Raw genomic sequence first — 20,384 nt, forward strand, 5'->3', positions numbered from 1 at the left:
TGTGATTCTGGTGAAAATTTTGACCATTCATTAAACCTTGTTTTTTCCATGACAAATTACTCAAACGAGTGGGAAAATGCATGGGCATGGTAAATTGGGCCAAATTTTGCTCAGAAACGTGACAAAAAGCACTTTTCAATTTTTGACCCAAATCAGAAAAAAACGTAGACCCACGGTATGTGATTCTGGTGAAAATTTTGACCATTCATGAAACCTTGTTTTTTCCATGAAAAATTACTCAAACAAGTGGGAAAATATATGGGCATGGTAAATTGGGCCAAATTTTGCTCAGAAATGTGACAAAAAGCACTTTTCAATTTTTGACCCAAATCAGAAAAAAACATAGACCCACTGTATGTGATTCTGTTGAAAATTTTGACCATTCATTAAACCTTGTTTTTTCCATGAAAAATTACTCAAACAAGTGGGAAAATGCATGGGCATGGTAAATTGGGCCAAATTTTGCTCAGAAATGTGACAAAAAGCACTTTTCAATTTTTGACCCAAATCAGAAAAAAACGTAGACCCGCGGTATGTGATTCTGGTGAAAATTTTGACCATTCATGAAACCATGTTTTTTCCATGAAAAATTACTCAAACAAGTGGGACAATGCATTGGCATGGTAAATTGGGCCAAATTTTGCTCAGAAATGTGACAAAAAGCACTTTTCAATTTTTGACCCAAATCAGAAAAAAACGTAGACCCGCGGTATGTGATTCTGGTGAAAATTTTGACCATTCATGAAACCATGTTTTTTCCATGAAAAATTACTCAAACAAGTGGGACAATGCATTGGCATGGTAAATTGGGCCAAATTTTGCTCAGAAATGTGACAAAAAGCACTTTTCAATTTTTGACCCAAATCAGAAAAAAACGTAGACCCGCGGTATGTGATTCTGGTGAAAATTTTGACCATTCATGAAACCTTGTTTTTTCTATGAAAAATTACTCAAACGAGTGGGAAAATGCATGGGCAAGGTAAATTGGGCAAAATTTTGCTCAGAAATGTGACAAAAAGCACTTTTCAATTTTTGCCCCAAATCAGAAAAAAACGTAGACCCGCGGTATGTGATTCTGGTGAAAATATTGACCATTCATGAAACCTTGTTTTTTCTATGACAAATTACTCAAACAAGTGGGACAATGCATGGGCATGGTAAATTGGGCCAAATTTTGCTCAGAAATGTGACAAAAAGCACTTTTCAATTTTTGACCCAAATCAGAAAAAAATGTAGACCCGCGGTATGTGATTCTGGTGAAAATTTTGAACATTCATGAAACCTTGTTTTTTCTATGAAAAATTACTCAAACGAGTGGGAAAATGCATGGGCAAGGTAAATTGGGCCAAATTTTGCTCAGAAATGTGACAAAAAGCACTTTTCAATTTTTGACCCAAATCAGAAAAAAACGTAGACCCACGGTATGTGATTCTGGTGAAAATTTTGACCATTCATGAAACCTTGTTTTTTCCATGAAAAATTACTCAAACAAGTGGGAAAATATATGGGCATGGTAAATTGGGCCAAATTTTGCTCAGAAATGTGACAAAAAGCACTTTTCAATTTTTGACCCAAATCAGAAAAAAACATAGACCCACGGTATGTGATTCTGGTGAAAATTTTGACCATTCATTAAACCTTGTTTTTTCCATGAAAAATTACTCAAACAAGTGGGAAAATGCATGGGCATGGTAAATTGGGCCAAATTTTGCTCAGAAATGTGACAAAAAGCACTTTTCAATTTTTGTCCCAAATCAGAAAAAAACGTAGACCCACGGTATGTGATTCTGGTGAAAATTTTGACCATTCATGAAACCTTGTTTTTTCCATGAAAAATTACTCAAACAAGTGGGAAAATGCATGGGCATGGTAAATTGGGCCAAATTTTGCTCAGAAATGTGACAAAAAGCACTTTTCAATTTTTGACCCAAATCAGAAAAAAACGTAGACCCGCGGTATGTGATTCTGGTGAAAATTTTGACCATTTATGAAACCTTGTTTTTTCTATGAAAAATTACTCAAACAAGTGGGAAAATGCATGGGCAAGGGAAATTGGGCCAAATTTTGCTCAGAAATGTGACAAAAAGCACTTTTAAATTTTTGACACAAATCAGAAAAAAAACGTAGACCCGCGGTATGTGATTCTGGTGAAAATTTTGACCATTCATGAAACCATGTTTTTTCTATGAAAAATTACTCAAACGAGTGGGAAAATGCATGGGCATGGTAAATTGGGCCAAATTTTGCTCAGAAATGTGACAAAAAGCACTTTTGAATTTTTGACCCAAATCAGAAAAAACGTAGACCCGCGGTATGTGATTCTGGTGAAAATTTTGACCATTCATGAAACCATGTTTTTTCCATGAAAAATTACTCAAACAAGTGGGAAAATGCATGGGCATGGTAAATTGGGCCAAATTTTGCTCAGGAATGTGACAAAAAGCCCTTTTCAATTTTTGTCCCAAAGCAGAAAAAAACGTAGACCCGCGGTATGTGATTCTGGTGAAAATTTTGACCATTCTTGAAACCTTGTTTTTTTCATGAAAAATTACTCAAACAAGTGGGAAAATGCATGGGCATGGTAAATTGGGCCAAATTTTGCTCAGAAATGTGACAAAAAGCACTTTTCAATTTTTGTCCCAAATCAGAAAAAAACGTAGACCCGCGGTATGTGATTCTGGTGAAAATTTTGACCATTCATGAAACCATGTTTTTTCCATGAAAAATTACTCAAACAAGTGGGAAAATGCATGGGCATGGTAAATTGGGCCAAATTTTGCTCAGAAATGTGACAAAAAGCACTTTTCAATTTTTGACCCAAATCAGAAAAAAACGTATACCCGCGGTATGTGATTCTGGTGAAAATTTTGACCATTCATGAAACCTTGTTTTTTCCATGAAAAATTACTCAAACAAGTGGGAAAATGCATGGGCATGGTAAATTGGGCCAAATTTTGCTCAGGAATGTGACAAAAAGCACTTTTCAATTTTTGTCCCAAATCAGAAAAAAACGTAGACCCGCGGAATGTGATTCTGGTGAAAATTTTGACCATTCATGAAACCTTGTTTTTTCCATGAAAAATTACTCAAACAAGTGGGAAAATGCATGGGCATGGTAAATTGGGCCAAATTTTGCTCAGAAATGTGACAAAAAGCACTTTTCAATTTTTGTCCCAAATCAGAAAAAAACGTAGACCCGCGGTATGTGATTCTGGTGAAAATTTTGACCAATCATGAAACCTTGTTTTTTCCATGAAAAATTACTCAAACAAGTGGGAAAATGCATGGCCATGGTAAATTGGGCCAAATTTTGCTCAGAAATGTGACAAAAAGCACTTTTCAATTTTTGACCCAAATCAGAAAAAAACGTAGACCCGCGGTATGTGATTCTGGTGAAAATTTTGACCATTCATGAAACCTTGTTTTTTCTATGAAAAATTACTCAAACGAGTGGGAAAATGCATGGGCAAGGTAAATTGGGCCAAATTTTGCTCAGAAATGTGACAAAAAGCACTTTTCAATTTTTGACCCAAATCAGAAAAAAACGTAGACCCGCGGTATGTGATTCTGGTGAAAATTTTGACCATTCATGAAACCTTGTTTTTTCCATGAAAAATTACTCAAACAAGTGGGAAAATATATGGGCATGGTAAATTGGGCCAAATTTTGCTCAGAAATGTGACAAAAAGCACTTTTCAATTTTTGACCCAAATCAGAAAAAAACATAGACCCACGGTATGTGATTCTGTTGAAAATTTTGACCATTCATTAAACCTTGTTTTTTCCATGAAAAATTACTCAAACAAGTGGGAAAATGCATGGGCATGGTAAATTGGGCCAAATTTTGCTCAGAAATGTGACAAAAAGCACTTTTCAATTTTTGTCCCAAATCAGAAAAAAACGTAGACCCACGGTATGTGATTCTGGTGAAAATTTTGACCATTCATGAAACCTTGTTTTTTCCATGAAAAATTACTCAAACAAGTGGGAAAATGCATGGGCATGGTAAATTGGGCCAAATTTTGCTCAGAAATGTGACAAAAAGCACTTTTCAATTTTTGACCCAAATCAGAAAAAAACGTAGACCCGCGGTATGTGATTCTGGTGAAAATTTTGACCATTTATGAAACCTTGTTTTTTCTATGAAAAATTACTCAAACAAGTGGGAAAATGCATGGGCAAGGGAAATTGGGCCAAATTTTGCTCAGAAATGTGACAAAAAGCACTTTTCAATTTTTGACACAAATCAGAAAAAAACGTAGACCCGCGGTATGTGATTCTGGTGAAAATTTTGACCATTCATGAAACCATGTTTTTTCTATGAAAAATTACTCAAACGAGTGGGAAAATGCATGGGCATGGTAAATTGGGCCAAATTTTGCTCAGAAATGTGACAAAAAGCACTTTTGAATTTTTGACCCAAATGAGAAAAAACGTAGACCCGCGGTATGTGATTCTGGTGAAAATTTTGACCATTCATGAAACCATGTTTTTTCCATGAAAAATTACTCAAACAAGTGGGAAAATGCATGGGCATGGTAAATTGGGCCAAATTTTGCTCAGGAATGTGACAAAAAGCCCTTTTCAATTTTTGTCCCAAAGCAGAAAAAAACGTAGACCCGCGGTATGTGATTCTGGTGAAAATTTTGACCATTCTTGAAACCTTGTTTTTTTCATGAAAAATTACTCAAACAAGTGGGAAAATGCATGGGCATGGTAAATTGGGCCAAATTTTGCTCAGAAATGTGACAAAAAGCACTTTTCAATTTTTGTCCCAAATCAGAAAAAAACGTAGACCCGCGGTATGTGATTCTGGTGAAAATTTTGACCATTCATGAAACCATGTTTTTTCCATGAAAAATTACTCAAACAAGTGGGAAAATGCATGGACATGGTAAATTGGGCCAAATTTTGCTCAGAAATGTGACAAAAAGCACTTTTCAATTTTTGACCCAAATCAGAAAAAAACGTATACCCGCGGTATGTGATTCTGGTGAAAATTTTGACCATTCATGAAACCTTGTTTTTTCCATGAAAAATTACTCAAACAAGTGGGAAAATGCATGGGCATGGTAAATTGGGCCAAATTTTGCTCAGGAATGTGACAAAAAGCACTTTTCAATTTTTGTCCCAAATCAGAAAAAAACGTAGACCCGCGGAATGTGATTCTGGTGAAAATTTTGACCATTCATGAAACCTTGTTTTTTCCATGAAAAATTACTCAAACAAGTGGGAAAATGCATGGGCATGGTAAATTGGGCCAAATTTTGCTCAGAAATGTGACAAAAAGCACTTTTCAATTTTTGTCCCAAATCAGAAAAAAACGTAGACCCGCGGTATGTGATTCTGGTGAAAATTTTGACCAATCATGAAACCTTGTTTTTTCCATGAAAAATTACTCAAACAAGTGGGAAAATGCATGGCCATGGTAAATTGGGCCAAATTTTGCTCAGAAATGTGACAAAAAGCACTTTTCAATTTTTGACCCAAATCAGAAAAAAACGTAGACCCGCGGTATGTGATTCTGGTGAAAATTTTGACCATTCATGAAACCTTGTTTTTTCCATGAAAAATTACTCAAACAAGTGGGAAAATGCATGGGCATGGTAAATTGGGCCAAATTTTGCTCAGAAATGTGACAAAAAGCACTTTTCAATTTTTGTCCCAAATCAGAAAAAAACGTAGACCCGCGGTATGTGATTCTGGTGAAAATTTTGACCATTCATGAAACCTTGTTTTTTCCATGAAAAATTACTCAAACAAGTGGGAAAATGCATGGGCATGGTAAATTGGGCCAAATTTTGCTCAGAAATGTGACAAAAAGCACTTTTCAATTTTTGACCCAAATCAGAAAAAAATGTAGACCCGCGGTATGTGATTCTGGTGAAAATTTTGAACATTCATGAAACCTTGTTTTTTCTATGAAAAATTACTCAAACGAGTGGGAAAATGCATGGGCAAGGTAAATTGGGCCAAATTTTGCTCAGAAATGTGACAAAAAGCACTTTTCAATTTTTGACCCAAATCAGAAAAAAACGTAGACCCGCGGTATGTGATTCTGGTGAAAATTTTGACCATTCATGAAACCTTGTTTTTTCCATGACAAATTACTCAAACGAGTGGGAAAATGCATGGGCATGGTAAATTGGGCCAAATTTTGCTCAGAAACGTGACAAAAAGCACTTTTCAATTTTTGACCCAAATCAGAAAAAAACGTAGACCCGCGGTATGTGATTCTGGTGAAAATTTTGACCATTCATGAAACCTTGTTTTTTCCATGAAAAATTACTCAAACAAGTGGGAAAATGCATGGGCATGGTAAATTGGGCCAAATTTTGCTCAGAAATGTGACAAAAAGCACTTTTCAATTTTTGTCCAAAATCAGAAAAAAACGTAGACCCGCGGTATGTGATTCTGGTGAAAATTTTGACCATTCATGAAACCTTGTTTTTTCCATGAAAATTTACTCAAACGAGTGGGAAAATGCATGGGCATGGTAAATTGGGCCAAATTTTGCTCAGAAATGTGACAAAAAGCACTTTTCAATTTTTGTCCCAAATCAGAAAAAAACGTAGACCCGCGGTATGTGATTCTGGTGAAAATTTTGACCATTCATGAAACCTTGTTTTTTCCATGAAAATTTACTCAAACGAGTGGGAAAATGCATGGGCATGGTATATTGGGCCAAATTTTGCTCAGAAACGTGACAAAAAGCACTTTTCAATTTTTGACCCAAATCAGAAAAAAACGTAGACCCCACGGTATGTGATTCTGGTGAAAATTTTGACCATTCATGAAACCTTGTTTTTTCCATGAAAAATTACTCAAACAAGTGGGACAATGCATGGGCATGGTAAATTGGGCCAAATTTTGCTCAGAAATGTGACAAAAAGCACTTTTCAATTTTTGACCCAAATCAGAAAAAAACGTAGACCCGCGGTATGTGATTCTGGTGAAAATTTTGACCATTCATGAAACCTTGTTTTTTCCATGAAAAATTACTCAAACAAGTGGGACAATGCATGGGCATGGTAAATTGGGCCAAATTTTGCTCAGAAATGTGACAAAAAGCACTTTTCAATTTTTGACCCAAATCAGAAAAAAACGTAGACCCGCGGTATATGATTCTGGTGAAAATTTTGACCATTCATGAAACCTTGTTTTTTCCATGACAAATTACTCAAACGAGTGGGAAAATGCATGGGCATGGTAAATTGGGCCAAATTTTGCTCAGAAACGTGACAAAAAGCACTTTTCAATTTTTGACCCAAATCAGAAAAAAACGTAGACCCGCGGTATGTGATTCTGGAGAAAAGTTTGACCATTCATGAAACCTTGTTTTTTCTATGAAAAATTACTCAAACGAGTGGGAAAATGCATGGGCATGGTAAATTGGGCCAAATTTTGCTCAAAAATGTGACAAAAAGCACTTTTCAATTTTTGACCCAAATCAGAAAAAAACGTAGACACGCGGTATGTGATTCTGGTGAAATTTTTGACCATTCATGAAACCATGTTTTTTCCATGAACAATTACTTAAACAAGTGGGACAATGCATGGGCATGGTAAATTGGGCCAAATTTTGCTCAGAAATGTGACAAAAAGCACTTTTCAATTTTTGCCCCAAATCAGAAAAAAACGTAGACCCGCGGTATGTGATTCTGGTGAAAATTTTGACCATTCATGAAACCATGTTTTTTCCATGAAAAATTACTTAAACAAGTGGGACAATGCATGGGCATGGTAAATTGGGCCAAATTTTGCTCAGAAATGTGACAAAAATCACTTTACAATTTTTGACCCAAATCAGAAAAAAACATAGACCCGCGGTATGTGATTCTGGTGAAAATTTTGACCATTCATGAAACCATGTTTTTTCCATGAAAAATTACTCAAACAAGTGGGACAATGCATGGGCATGGTAAATTGGGCCAAATTTTGCTCAGAAACGTGACAAAAAGCACTTTTCAATTTTTGACCCAAATCAGAAAAAAACGTAGACCCGCGGTATGTGATTCTGGAGAAAATTTTGACCATTCATGAAACCTTGTTTTTTCTATGAAAAATTACTCAAACGAGTGGGAAAATGCATGGGCATGGTAAATTGGGCCAAATTTTGCTCAGAAATGTGACAAAAAGCACTTTTCAATTTTTGACCCAAATCAGAAAAAAACGTAGACCCGCGGTATGTGATTCTGGTGAAAATATTGACCATTCATGAAACCTTGTTTTTTCCATGAAAAATTACTCAAACAAGTGGGACAATGCATGGGCATGGTAAATTGGGCCAAATTTTGCTCAGAAATGTGACAAAAAGCACTTTTCAATTTTTGCCCCAAATCAGAAAAAAACGTAGACCCACGGTATGTGATTCTGGTGAAAATTTTGACCATTCATGAAACCATGTTTTTTCCATGAAAAATTACTTAAACAAGTGGGACAATGCATGGGCATGGTAAATTGGGCCAAATTTTGCTCAGAAATGTGACAAAAAGCACTTTTCAATTTTTGCCCCAAATCAGAAAAAAACGTAGACCCACGGTATGTGATTCTGGTGAAAATTTTGACCATTCATGAAACCATGTTTTTTCCATGAAAAATTACTTAAACAAGTGGGACAATGCATGGGCATGGTAAATTGGGCCAAATTTTGCTGAGAAATGTGACAAAAAGCACTTTTCAATTTTTGACCCAAATCAGAAAAAAACGTAGACCCGCGGTATGTGATTCTGGTGAAAATTTTGACCATTCATGAAACCATGTTTTTTCCATGAAAAATTACTCAAACAAGTGGGACAATGCATGGGCATGGTAAATTGGGCCAAATTTTGCTCAGAAATGTGACAAAAAGCACTTTTCAATTTTTGACCCAAATCAGAAAAAAACGTAGACCCGCGGTATATGATTCTGGTGAAAATTTTGACCATTCATGAAACCTTGTTTTTTCCATGAAAAATTACTCAAACGAGTGGGAAAATGCATGGGCATGGTAAATTGGGCCAAATTTTGCTCAGAAATGTGACAAAAAGCACTTTTCAATTTTTGCCCCAAATCAGAAAAAAACATAGACCCACGGTATGTGATTCTGGTGAAAATTTTGACCATTCATGAAACCTTGTTTTTTCCATGAAAAATTACTCAAACAAGTGGGAAAATGCATGGGCATGGTAAATTGGGCCAAATTTTGCTCAGAAATGTGACAAAAAGCACTTTTCAATTTTTGCCCCAAATCAGAAAAAAACGTAGACCCACGGTATGTGATTCTGGTGAAAATTTTGACCATTCATGAAACCATGTTTTTTCCATGAAAAATTACTTAAACAAGTGGGACAATGCATGGGCATGGTAAATTGGGCCAAATTTTGCTCAGAAATGTGACAAAAAGCACTTTTCAATTTTTGCCCCAAATCAGAAAAAAACGTAGACCCACGGTATGTGATTCTGGTGAAAATTTTGACCATTCATGAAACCATGTTTTTTCCATGAAAAATTACTTAAACAAGTGGGACAATGCATGGGCATGGTAAATTGGGCCAAATTTTGCTCAGAAATGTGACAAAAAGCACTTTTCAATTTTTGACCCAAATCAGAAAAAAACGTAGACCCGTGGTATGTGATTCTGGTGAAAATTTTGACCATTCATGAAACCATGTTTTTTCCATGAAAAATTACTCAAACAAGTCGGACAATGCATGGGCATGGTAAATTGGGCCAAATTTTGCTCAGAAATGTGACAAAAAGCACTTTTCAATTTTTGACCCAAATCAGAAAAAACATAGAGCCGCGGTATGTGATTCTGGTGAAAATTTTGGCCATTCATGAAACCATGTTTTTTCCATGAAAAATTACTTAAACAAGTGGGACAATGCATGGGCATGGTAAATTGGGCCAAATTTTGCTGAGAAATGTGACAAAAAGCACTTTTCAATTTTTGACCCAAATCAGAAAAAAACGTAGACCCGCGGTATGTGATTCTGGTGAAAATTTTGACCATTCATGAAACCATGTTTTTTCCATGAAAAATTACTCAAACAAGTGGGACAATGCATGGGCATGGTAAATTGGGCCAAATTTTGCTCAGAAATGTGACAAAAAGCACTTTTCAATTTTTGACCCAAATCAGAAAAAAACGTAGACCCGCGGTATATGATTCTGGTGAAAATTTTGACCATTCATGAAACCTTGTTTTTTCCATGAAAAATTACTCAAACGAGTGGGAAAATGCATGGGCATGGTAAATTGGGCCAAATTTTGCTCAGAAACGTGACAAAAAGCACTTTTCAATTTTTGACCCAAATCAGAAAAAAACATAGAGCCGCGGTATGTGATTCTGGTGAAAATTTTGACCATTCATGAAACCTTGTTTTTTCCATGAAAAATTACTCAAACAAGTGGGAAAATGCATGGGCATGGTAAATTGGGCCAAATTTTGCTCAGAAATGTGACAAAAAGCACTTTTCAATTTTTGACCCAAATCAGAAAAAAACATAGACCCATGGTATGTGATTCTGGTGAAAATTTTGACCATTCATGAAACCTTGTTTTTTCCATGAAAAATTACTCAAACAAGTGGGAAAATGCATGGGCATGGTAAATTGGGCCAAATTTTGCTCAGAAATGTGACAAAAAGCACTTTTCAATTTTTGACCGAAATCAGAAAAAAACGTAGACCCGCGGTATGTGATTCTGGTGAAAATTTTGACCATTTATGAAACCTTGTTTTTTCTATGAAAAATTACTCAAACAAGTGGGAAAATTCATGGGCAAGGGAAATTGGGCCAAATTTTGCTCAGAAATGTGACAAAAAGCACTTTTCAATTTTTGACACAAATCAGAAAAAAACGTAGACCCGCGGTATGTGATTCTGGTGAAAATTTTGACCATTCATGAAACCATGTTTTTTCTATGAAAAATTACTCAAACGAGTGGGAAAATGCATGGGCATGGTAAATTGGGCCAAATTTTGCTCAGAAATGTGACAAAAAGCACTTTTGAATTTTTGACCCAAATCAGAAAAAACGTAGACCCGCGGTATGTGATTCTGGTGAAAATTTTGACTATTCATGAAACCTTGTTTTTTTCATGACAAATTACTCAAACGAGTGGGTAAATGCATGGGCATGGTAAATTGGGCCAAATTTTGCTCAGAAACGTGACAAAAAGCACTTTTCAATTTTTGACCCAAATCTGAAAAAAACGTAGACCCGCAGTATGTGATTCTGATGAAAATTTTGACCATTCATGAAACCATGTTTTTTCCACGAAAAAATACTTAAACAAGTGGGACAATGCATGGGCATGGTAAATTGGGCCAAATTTTGCTCAGAAATGTGACAAAAAGCACTTTTCAATTTTTGACACAAATCAGAAAAAAACGTAGACCCGCGGTATGTGATTCTGGTGAAAATTTTGACCATTTATGAAACCTTGTTTTTTCTATGAAAAATTACTCAAACAAGTGGGAAAATTCATGGGCAAGGGAAATTGGGCCAAATTTTGCTCAGAAATGTGACAAAAAGCACTTTTCAATTTTTGACACAAATCAGAAAAAAACGTAGACCCGCGGTATGTGATTCTGGTGAAAATTTTGACCATTCATGAAACCATGTTTTTTCTATGAAAAATTACTCAAACGAGTGGGAAAATGCATGGGCATGGTAAATTGGGCCAAATTTTGCTCAGAAATGTGACAAAAAGCACTTTTGAATTTTTGACCCAAATCAGAAAAAACGTAGACCCGCGGTATGTGATTCTGGTGAAAATTTTGACTATTCATGAAACCTTGTTTTTTTCATGACAAATTACTCAAACGAGTTGGTAAATGCATGGGCATGGTAAATTGGGCCAAATTTTGCTCAGAAACGTGACAAAAAGCACTTTTCAATTTTTGACCCAAATCTGAAAAAAACGTAGACCCGCAGTATGTGATTCTGGTGAAAATTTTGACCATTCATGAAACCATGTTTTTTACACGAAAAAATACTTAAACAAGTGGGACAATGCATGGGCATGGTAAATTGGGCCAAATTTTGCTCAGAAATGTGACAAAAAGCACTTTTCAATTTTTGACACAAATCAGAAAAAAACGTAGACCCGCGGTATGTGATTCTGGTGAAAATTTTGACCATTCATGAAACCTTGTTTTTTCCATGAAAAATTACTCAAACAAGTGGGACAATGCATGGGCATGGTAAATTGGGCCGAATTTTGCTCAGAAATGTGACAAAAAGCACTTTTCAATTTTTGAACCAAATCAGAAAAAAACGTAGACCTGCGGTATGTGATTCTGGTGAAAATTTTGACCATTCATGAAACCATGTTTTTTCCATGAAAAATTACTCAAACAAGTGGGACAATGCATGGGCATGGTAAATTGGGCCAAATTTTGCTCAGAAATGTGACAGCAAGCACTTTTCAATTTTTGACCCAAATCAGAAAAAACGTAGACCCGCGGTATGTGATTCTGGTGAAAATTTTGACCATTCATGAAACCTTGTTTTTTCCATGAAAAATTACTCAAACAAGTGGGAAAATGCATGGGCATGGTAAATTGGGCCAAATTTTGCTCAGGAATGTGACAAAAAGCCCTTTTCAATTTTTGCCCCAAATCAGAAAAAAACGTAGACTCACGGTATGTGATTCTGGTGAAAATTTTGACCATTCATGAAACCTTGTTTTTTCCATGAAAAATTACTTAAACAAGTGGGACAATGCATGGGCATGGTAAATTGGGCCAAATTTTGCTGAGAAATGTGACAAAAAGCCCTTTTCAATTTTTGACCCAAATCAGAAAAAAACGTAGACCCGCGGTATGTGATTCTGGTGAAAATTTTGACCATTCATGAAACCATGTTTTTTCCATGAAAAATTACTCAAACAAGTGGGACAATGCATGGGCATGGTAAATTCGGCCAAATTTTGCTCAGAAATGTGACAAAAAGCACTTTTCAATTTTTGACCCAAATCAGAAAAAAACGTAGACCCGCGGTATATGATTCTGGTGAAAATTTTGACCATTCATGAAACCTTGTTTTTTCCATGACAAATTACTCAAACGAGTGGGAAAATGCATGGGCATGGTAAATTGGGCCAAATTTTGCTCAGAAACGTGACAAAAAGCACTTTTCAATTTTTGACCCAAATCAGAAAAAAACGTAGACCCGCGGTATGTGATTCTGGAGAAAATTTTGACCATTCATGAAACCTTGTTTTTTCTATGAAAAATTACTCAAACGAGTGGGAAAATGCATGGGCATGGTAAATTGGGCCAAATTTTGCTCAGAAATGTGACAAAAAGCACTTTTCAATTTTTGACCCAAATCAGAAAAAAACGTAGACCCGCGGTATGTGATTCTGGTGAAAATATTGACCATTCATGAAACCTTGTTTTTTCCATGAAAAATTACTCAAACAAGTGGGACAATGCATGGGCATGGTAAATTGGGCCAAATTTTGCTCAGAAATGTGACAAAAAGCACTTTTCAATTTTTGCCCCAAATCAGAAAAAAACGTAGACCCACGGTATGTGATTCTGGTGAAAATTTTGACCATTCATGAAACCATGTTTTTTCCATGAAAAATTACTTAAACAAGTGGGACAATGCATGGGCATGGTAAATTGGGCCAAATTTTGCTGAGAAATGTGACAAAAAGCACTTTTCAATTTTTGACCCAAATCAGAAAAAAACGTAGACCCGCGGTATGTGATTCTGGTGAAAATTTTGACCATTCATGAAACCATGTTTTTTCCATGAAAAATTACTCAAACAAGTGGGACAATGCATGGGCATGGTAAATTGGGCCAAATTTTGCTCAGAAATGTGACAAAAAGCACTTTTCAATTTTTGACCCAAATCAGAAAAAAACGTAGACCCGCGGTATATGATTCTGGTGAAAATTTTGACCATTCATGAAACCTTGTTTTTTCTATGAAAAATTACTCAAACGAGTGGGAAAATGCATGGGCATGGTAAATTGGGCCAAATTTTGCTCAGAAACGTGACAAAAAGCACTTTTCAATTTTTGACCCAAATCAGAAAAAAACATAGACCCATGGTATGTGATTCTGGTGAAAATTTTGACCATTCATTAAACCTTGTTTTTTCCATGAAAAATTACTCAAACAAGTGGGAAAATGCATGGGCATGGTAAATTGGGCCAAATTTTGCTCAGAAATGTGACAAAAAGCACTTTTCAATTTTTGTCCCAAATCAGAAAAAAACGTAGACCCACGGTATGTGATTCTGGTGAAAATTTTGACCATTCATGAAACCTTGTTTTTTCCATGAAAAATTACTCAAACAAGTGGGAAAATGCATGGGCATGGTAAATTGGGCCAAATTTTGCTCAGAAATGTGACAAAAAGCACTTTTAAATTTTTGACCCAAATCAGAAAAAAACGTAGACCCGCGGTATGTGATTCTGGTGAAAATTTTGACCATTTATGAAACCTTGTTTTTTCTATGAAAAATTACTCAAACAAGTGGGAAAATTCATGGGCAAGGGAAATTGGGCCAAATTTTGCTCAGAAATGTGACAAAAAGCACTTTTCAATTTTTGACACAAATCAGAAAAAAACGTAGACCCGCGGTATGTGATTCTGGTGAAAATTTTGACCATTCATGAAACCATGTTTTTTCTATGAAAAATTACTCAAACGAGTGGGAAAATGCATGGGCATGGTAAATTGGGCCAAATTTTGCTCAGAAATGTGACAAAAAGCACTTTTGAATTTTTGACCCAAATCAGAAAAAACGTAGACCCGCGGTATGTGATTCTGGTGAAAATTTTGACTATTTATGAAACCTTGTTTTTTTCATGACAAATTACTCAAACGAGTGGGTAAATGCATGGGCATGGTAAATTGGGCCAAATTTTGCTCAGAAACGTGACAAAAAGCACTTTTCAATTTTTGACCCAAATCTGAAAAAAACGTAGACCCGCAGTATGTGATTCTGGTGAAAATTTTGACCATTCATGAAACCATGTTTTTTCCATGAAAAAATACTTAAACAAGTGGGACAATGCATGGGCATGGTAAATTGGGCCAAATTTTGCTCAGAAATGTGACAAAAAGCACTTTTCAATTTTTGACACAAATCAGAAAAAAACGTAGACCCGCGGTATGTGATTCTGGTGAAAATTTTGACCATTCATGAAACCTTGTTTTTTCCATGAAAAATTACTCAAACAAGTGGGACAATGCATGGGCATGGTAAATTGGGCCAAATTTTGCTCAGAAATGTGACAAAAAGCACTTTTCAATTTTTGACCCAAATCAGAAAAAAACGTAGACCCGCGGTATGTGATTCTGGTGAAAATTTTGACCATTCATGAAACCTTGTTTTTTCCATGAAAAATTACTCAAACAAGTGGGACAATGCATGGGCATGGTAAATTGGGCCAAATTTTGCTCAGAAATGTGACAAAAAGCACTTTTCAATTTTTGACCCAAATCAGAAAAAATTGTAGACCTGCGGTATGTGATTCTGGTGAAAATTTTGACCATTCATGAAACCATGTTTTTTCCATGAAAAATTACTCAAACAAGTGGGACAATGCATGGGCATGGTAAATTGGGCCAAATTTTGCTCAGAAATGTGACAGCAAGCACTTTTCAATTTTTGACCCAAATCAGAAAAAACGTAGACCCGCGGTATGTGATTCTGGTGAAAATTTTGACCATTCATGAAACCTTGTTTTTTCCATGAAAAATTACTCAAACAAGTGGGAAAATGCATGGGCATGGTAAATTGGGCCAAATTTTGCTCAGGAATGTGACAAAAAGCCCTTTTCAATTTTTGCCCCAAATCAGAAAAAAACGTAGACTCACGGTATGTGATTCTGGTGAAAATTTTGACCATTCATGAAACCATGTTTTTTCCATGAAAAATTACTTAAACAAGTGGGACAATGCATGGGCATGGTAAATTGGGCCAAATTTTGCTGAGAAATGTGACAAAAAGCCCTTTTCAATGTTTGACCCAAATCAGAAAAAAACGTAGACCCGCGGTATGTGATTCTGGTGAAAATTTTGACCATTCATGAAACCTTGTTTTTTCCATGACAAATTACTCAAACAAGTGGGAAAATGCATGGGCATGGTAAATTGGGCCAAATTTTGCTCAGAAATGTGACAAAAAGCACTTTTCAATTTTTGACACAAATCAGAAAAAAACGTAGACCCGCGGTATGTGATTCTGGTGAAAATTTTGACCATTCATGAAACCTTGTTTTTTCCATGAAAAATTACTCAAACAAGTGGGACAATGCATGGGCATGGTAAATTGGGACAAATTTTGCTCAGAAATGTGACAAAAAGCACTTTTCAATTTTTGACCCAAATCAGAAAAAAACGTAGACCTGCGGTATGTGATTCTGGTGAAAATTTTGACCATTCATGAAACCATGTTTTTTCCATGAAAAATTACTCAAACAAGTGGGACAATGCATGGGCATGGTAAATTGGGCCAAATTTTGCTCAGAAATGTGACAAAAAGCACTTTTCAATTTTTGACCCAAATCAGAAAAAAACGTAGACCCGCGGTATGTGATTCTGGTGAAAATTTTGACCATTCATGAAACCTTGTTTTTTCTATGAAAAATTACTCAAACGAGTGGGAAAATGCATGGGCAAGGTAAATTGGGCCAAATTTTGCTCAGAAATGTGACAAAAAGCACTTTTCAATTTTTGACCCAAATCAGAAAAAAACGTAGACCCGCGGTATGTGATTCTGGTGAAAATATTGACCATTCATGAAACCTTGTTTTTTCTATGACAAATTACTCAAACAAGTGGGACAATGCATGGGCATGGTAAATTGGGCCAAATTTTGCTCAGAAATGTGACAAAAAGCACTTTTCAATTTTTGACCCAAATCAGAAAAAAACGTAGACCCGCGGTATGTGATTCTGGTGAAAATTTTGACCATTCATGAAACCTTGTTTTTTCTATGAAAAATTACTCAAAAGAGTGGGAAAATGCATGGGCAAGGTAAATTGGGCCAAAGTTTGCTCAGAAATGTGACAAAAAGCACTTTTAAATTTTTGACCCAAATCAGAAAAAAACGTAGACCCGCGGTATGTGATTCTGGTGAAAATTTTGACCATTCATGAAACCTTGTTTTTTCCATGACAAATTACTCAAACGAGTGGGAAAATGCATGGGCATGGTAAATTGGGCCAAATTTTGCTCAGAAACGTGACAAAAAGCACTTTTCAATTTTTGACCCAAATCAGAAAAAAACGTAGACCCGCGGTATGTGATTCTGGTGAAAAATCAGAAAAAAATGTAGACCCGCGGTATGTGATTCTGGTGAAAATTTTGAACATTCATGAAACCTTGTTTTTTCTATGAAAAATTACTCAAACGAGTGGGAAAATGCATGGGCAAGGTAAATTGGGCCAAAGTTTGCTCAGAAATGTGACAAAAAGCACTTTTCAATTTTTGACCCAAATCAGAAAAAAACGTAGACCCGCGGTATGTGATTCTGGTGAAAATTTTGACCATTCATGAAACCTTGTTTTTTCCATGACAAATTACTCAAACGAGTGGGAAAATGCATGGGCATGGTAAATTGGGCCAAATTTTGCTCAGAAACGTGACAAAAAGCACTTTTCAATTTTTGACCCAAATCAGAAAAAAACGTAGACCCGCGGTATGTGATTCTGGTGAAAATTTTGACCATTCATGAAACCTTGTTTTTTCCATGAAAAATTACTCAAACGAGTGGGAAAATGCATGGGCATGGTAAATTGGGCCAAATTTTGCTCAGAAATGTGACAAAAAGCACTTTTCAATTTTTGACCCAAATCAGAAAAAAACGTAGACCCGCGGTATGTGATTCTGGTGAAAATTTTGACCATTCATGAAACCTTGTTTTTTCCATGAAAAATTACTCAAACAAGTGGGAAAATGCATGGGCATGGTAAATTGGGCCAAATTTTGCTCAGAAACGTGACAAAAAGCACTTTTCAATTTTTGACCCAAATCAGAAAAAAACGTAGACCCCACGGTATGTGATTCTGGTGAAAATTTTGACCATTCATGAAACCTTGTTTTTTCCATGAAAACTTACTCAAACAAGTGGGACAATGCATGGGCATGGTAAATTGGGCCAAATTTTGCTCAGAAATGTGACAAAAAGCACGTTTCAATTTTTGACCCTAATCAGAAAAAAACGTAGACCCGCGGTATGTGATTCTGGTGAAAATTTTGACCATTCATGAAACCTTGTTTTTTCTATGAAAAATTACTCAAACGAGTGGGAAAATGCATGGGCAAGGTAAATTGGGCCAAATTTTGCTCAGAAATGTGACAAAAAGCACTTTACAATTTTTGACCCAAATCAGAAAAAAACGTAGACCCGCGGTATGTGATTCTGGTGAAAATATTGACCATTCATGAAACCTTGTTTTTTCTATGACAAATTACTCAAACAAGTGGGACAATGCATGGGCATGGTAAATTGGGCCAAATTTTGCTCAGAAATGTGACAAAAAGCACTTTTCAATTTTTGACCCAAATCAGAAAAAAACGTAGACCCGCGGTATGTTATTCTGGTGAAAATTTTGAACATTCATGAAACCTTGTTTTTTCTATGAAAAATTACTCAAACGAGTGGGAAAATGCATGGGCATGGTAAATTGGGCCAAATTTTGCTCAGAAATGTGACAAAAAGCACTTTTCAATTTTTGACCCAAATCAGAAAAAAACGTAGACCCGCGGTATGTGATTCTGGTGAAAATTTTGACCATTCATGAAACCTTGTTTTTTCCATGAAAAATTACTCAAACAAGTGGGAAAATGCATGAGCATGGTAAATTGGGCCAAATTTTGCTCAGGAATGTGACAAAAAGCCCTTTTCAATTTTTGTCCCAAAGCAGAAAAAAACGTAGACCCGCGGTATGTGATTCTGGTGAAAATTTTGACCATTCTTGAAACCTTGTTTTTTTCATGAAAAATTACTCAAACAAGTGGGAAAATGCATGGGCATGGTAAATTGGGCCAAATTTTGCTCAGAAATGTGACAAAAAGCACTTTTCAATTTTTGTCCCAAATCAGAAAAAAACGTAGACCCGCGGTATGTGATTCTGGTGAAAATTTTGACCATTCATGAAACCATGTTTTTTCCATGAAAAATTACTCAAACAAGTGGGAAAATGCATGGGCATGGTAAATTGGGACAAATTTTGCTCAGAAATGTGACAAAAAGCACTTTTCAATTTTTGACCCAAATCAGAAAAAAACGTAGACCCGCGGTATGTGATTCTGGTGAAAATTTTGAACATTCATGAAACCTTGTTTTTTCCATGAAAAATTACTCAAACAAGTGGGAAAATGCATGGGCATGGTAAATTGGGCCAAATTTTGCTCAGGAATGTGACAAAAAGCACTTTTCAATTTTTGTCCCAAATCAGAAAAAAACGTAGACCCGCGGAATGTGATTCTGGTGAAAATTTTGACCATTCATGAAACCTTGTTTTTTCCATGAAAAATTACTCAAACAAGTGGGAAAATGCATGGGCATGGTAAATTGGGCCAAATTTTGCTCAGAAATGTGACAAAAAGCACTTTTCAATTTTTGTCCCAAATCAGAAAAAAACGTAGACCCGCGGTATGTGATTCTGGTGAAAATTTTGACCATTCATGAGACCTTGTTTTTTCCATGAAAAATTACTCAAACAAGTGGGAAAATGCATGGGCATGGTAAATTGGGCCAAATTTTGCTCAGAAATGTGACAAAAAGCACTTTTCAATTTTTGACCCAAATCAGAAAAAATTGTAGACCTGCGGTATGTGATTCTGGTGAAAATTTTGACCATTCATGAAACCATGTTTTTTCCATGAAAAATTACTCAAACAAGTGGGACAATGCATGGGCATGGTAAATTGGGCCAAATTTTGCTCAGAAATGTGACAGCAAGCACTTTTCAATTTTTGCCCCAAATCAGAAAAAACGTAGACCCGCGGTATGTGATTCTGGTGAAAATTTTGACCATTCATGAAACCTTGTTTTTTCCATGAAAAATTACTCAAACAAGTGGGAAAATGCATGGGCATGGTAAATTTGGCCAAATTTTGCTCAGGAATGTGACAAAAAGCCCTTTTCAATTTTTGCCCCAAATCAGAAAAAAACGTAGACTCACGGTATGTGATTCTGGTGAAAATTTTGACCATTCATGAAACCATGTTTTTTCCATGAAAAATTACTCAAACAAGTGGGACAATGCATGGGCATGGTAAATTGGGCCAAATTTTGCTCAGAAATGTGACAAAAAGCACTTTTCAATTTTTGACCCAAATCAGAAAAAAACGTAGACCCGCGGTATATGATTCTGGTGAAAATTTTGACCATTCATGAAACCTTGTTTTTTCCATGACA

Source organism: Astyanax mexicanus, chromosome 12, assembly GCF_023375975.1.
Source record: "Astyanax mexicanus isolate ESR-SI-001 chromosome 12, AstMex3_surface, whole genome shotgun sequence".
NCBI lineage: Eukaryota > Metazoa > Chordata > Actinopteri > Characiformes > Acestrorhamphidae > Astyanax > Astyanax mexicanus.